The sequence below is a fragment of the Primulina eburnea genome, unplaced genomic scaffold (genome assembly GCF_022965805.1).
Source record: "Primulina eburnea isolate SZY01 unplaced genomic scaffold, ASM2296580v1 ctg137, whole genome shotgun sequence".
Classification (NCBI taxonomy): domain Eukaryota; kingdom Viridiplantae; phylum Streptophyta; class Magnoliopsida; order Lamiales; family Gesneriaceae; genus Primulina; species Primulina eburnea.
In genome coordinates, this window is record NW_027330890.1 from 1 (window position 1) to 3855 (window position 3855).

A 3855-nucleotide genomic window follows, 5' to 3' on the forward strand; every position below is an offset into this window, starting at 1 on the left:
TATTTACCAAACCATGTTCAATCACTATACCATGAATTCAGTAAAAAAAAAATTACTTTAAACTTATTACACCGGACTACTTGTACATACCATAAAAATCCGAAAAATGAAACATGTCAAAATTTTTAAACTTGTGTTTAACTCCTCCAACATAAATTACTTTGAATATGTACCTTTCATATTAATTTTAAACTTACCTCTATACCATACATAGAACTTGATCGGCAAATCCATATAACAAAGATAAATAGAACAATAAACAATACCGGATTTGTGAACAACACCAAAGCTTTGCGGAAGCGGCCACGATAATTTGGGGATTAGGGTCTCTGCAACAAAGTGAGAACGATGATGAGAAAATCGTTGGCTTTTCAAGTGGTATTTACTTGTGTTTAGCAACCAGTATTTGAGAGGATTTCGTGGGATTGGAATTGGATTTGGAAATTCAAGTATTTGAAATTCCTTTTGGGGTTTGGTTTAAAATTTAAAAATGGTATTTACAAATTCATTTCTTGTTGGAGAAAAAAAGATTCGAATTTGGAATTTTAAAATTTTACTAAACTACTCTTAGAAATCATATAAACATAAGTAATTAAAAAAGTTTAGATATTAATAATTCTTCTCTATTATTTGTATTTGTAAATTCAAAAATTAATTATTATTTATTAATCATAGTGCACATAAAATAATAATTAAAAAATCATCAAACAACTTCAAACTTAACATGAATTAATTATTAAACGTAAAAAGAGGCTTTGATAATTACTATAATTTTTATTATATTAATCAGTAAATAACACAAGAAACTTATAAAAGTTAAACGAAATCTTTCAACTTCGAAAAAAAGTTAAAAGGAAAAAAAGTCTAACCATTTAGAAACTTTTGGTGGAGAATGATGTGTTGGATAAAAAAGTAATTTATGTTTTTAAAAATCCAAATCCCACCAAATCTTATCAAATTTGATGGGATTTGGATATACTTGTTTGAAATCCTAAGTAAATCCGAATCTTTTTTTTTTAACATCTTGCCAAACAGTAAAAATAGGATTTTGAAATCCAAATCCCATGAAATCCTCTCAAATACTAGTCGCCAAACACACTGAGTAAAAGACACATATTCATTACACAAATGAAATAATTAAAATATCCAAACTAAAATCAGATGAGACACATGGGCTAATTTTTTAAATAATGAGAGAGTTATTAGCCTATTAATATCATATAGGAGAACATCATAAAAGTACATAACAAAACTGTTTTTCTTATATCATATGTTATATTAAATATTTTGAATATTAGATTATAATCCACATTCAACCAAATGGAACTTGGAAGGGAAATTATTATATTCCCTCTAAAGTCACTGTCACTGCTTGTATTGAATGCTACTTTGGTATTCATATATGTTTGACAGACCCCATTTTCCGTGTCTCATATTCAAAACTTCAGACAAAATAAGAGAAGTTTCCATTTTCGATTAATAATCAAAACCTAGCTGCATATGTAATCTCTAAATTTGCTGATGTTAGCTGTGTTTAAAATCTTCCACATTCATACAGAGGGGGTGAGAATTCTTGGTGGGATTTTTAGCATTTGTGTATAGTCTATCATATGGTCCTCTGAAAGCAATAGTCTTCTTGCCTGTACCATTTGGATTTTGCGATATTACACCAGGGAAAAGATTCTGCGAGTGAAATTATCGCTCTCTCTTTATTGGGTTATTGGTGTTCTGTCGCTAAAACGTTAAATTTGTAGTGGATATCCTTCACTCGTTGTGGGACTCTGTGTTTAATGGTCTGGGTTTTGCTCGTTTTTGTGTTTAATGATTGGGGTTCAAGTCCATGATTCTTGGGGGAAGACTGTGATTTGGGCAGCTGGGATTTGAATATAGATTTGTGGGTTCAGTCGAGAACTGATTCTGGGTGTAAAGATTGAATCTTTTGAAAGAAATCGTTGATTCGTGCATGATTCCAGGTGATCTTGTTTCAGTACATTGTGAAATTTTGTAGGAATATGATTTGGGATTTGGCTGTGAAATGATTGAATTGGTCAAATTATGTCGATGAGATGTTCCTTTACATCTCCATCTCCAAATTCTCCCCATTGTTGATGCTCCCTTGAATCCTCCACCATTTCAGCCACCTATTTCTCGGAATTCTAGTAGTGCATCACCGCCTCAGATCGTTTCACCTCCACCGCCTGCGGCCTCTCCAGCACCGGCCACCGACGTAAGCCCACCAGAGCCATCCTTGCCACCGCCTCCTCCCATGTCTTCTCCACCGCCGGCGTCATCTCCTCCTCCGCCTCCTACACCATCTTCTACCCCACCATCTCAGCCATCTACTCCACCTCCAACAGCGTCTCCACCGCCTAATCCCCCGGCCTCCTCGCCACCTCCTCCTACTCCTCCTATTTCACCTCCTCCTCCGTCCACTAATCCACCACCAGCCCCTGAAAGTCCACCTCCACCAGTAACACCTGAACCGCCAAGCAGGTCCCCCCTCCTCCTGCTGCTACCCCACCAGAAACCTCACCCCCACCGCCCCAGCCACCTGATAATTCGCCGCCGCCACCGTCTCCTATACCCCCGGGAGATTCACCTCCACCACCTGTCGTGGCTGTACCACCCCAAAGTTCACCTCCACCCCCATCTCGTAGACCTACTCCAACTTCACCTCCACCACCACCGAACTCTGTGCCACCAGGTCCACCTCGTTCTCCGCCCGCACCTCGACCGTCTTTAAATTCTCCTCCTGGAATATCTCCACCACCTGTAATAGGATCACCAGCACCACCACCTCCCCAGGCTTTGTCACCACCATCCTCGTCACCTCCTTCGACTCCCCTGGTTCCATCAGGTAATACAAATACCAGTAACTCCAGTGGCAATTCATCGAATGGTTCACCTTCCCCTGGAGGTGGTGGTATAGGCACTGGAGGAACGGTGACAATTGTTTTGGTAGTTGGTTTTCTACTGCTCGGAATCTTTGGAGCTGCTGCATGCTGTGTGGGAAGCGAAAGAAAAAGAATATTGGACAAAACGGTGGTCACATTTACCAACTTCAGTGGAACCTTCTACAGAATCAGGTTCTGTCTTTAGCGTGTGCTAATGAAGTTTTCAACAGTGACGTGTACTTTTTTTAAATGTTGCGAATGATTAAAGAAGTGCTTTAATTTGTGACCAGGTTCTGGTATGGTGAAGGTGCAAATAGCAGGATCCAGTTATGGAAGCGGCTCTGGCAATGGCATCTCTCATTCTCCCCACGAGCCCGGTGGGTTGGGGAATTCAAGGTCATGGTTCAGCTACAATGAGTTAGTTGAGGCCACTAATGGATTTCCCCCTCAGAATCTCTTAGGTGAAGGTGGATTTGGTTCGGTGTACAAAGGAACACTTGCAGATGGTCGAGAAATAGCAGTTAAGCAGTTGAAGATTGGTGGAGGGCAGGGGGAGCGAGAATTCAGATCAGAAGTCGAGATAATAAGTCGTATACACCATCGACATTTGGTTTCACTTGTAGGTTATTGCATCGCCGAGAATAGAAGGCTGCTCGTGTATGAATATGTCCCAAATAATACTCTCTACTTCCATCTTCATGGTAAGTTTTATTGCTTAGTGTTGGAGTAAGGTGATGTTGGCCAAAAGTGTACTGATGTTTTGTTTCTCCTATTAGGTCAAGGTAGGCCAGTTTTGGATTGGATTACACGAGTGAAGATCGCCATTGGTTCAGCTCGTGGCATTGCCTACCTTCATGAAGACTGTAAGCTATTTATCCTCGTTTCCTGATACATCATAAATCTATCAGAATTTGCCTCCACGTTTAATTTGATTTGACTGGCTTTGTTGTGATAATAAATA

The 3855-nt window shown here is 39.4% G+C and overlaps 1 pseudogene; it reads left to right on the plus strand.

The window, feature by feature from the left end:
* Nucleotides 1–1963: 1963 nt before the first annotated feature.
* LOC140820698 (uncharacterized) lies at nucleotides 1964–3813 on the plus strand (annotated as a pseudogene).
* Nucleotides 3814–3855: the final 42 nt, after the last annotated feature.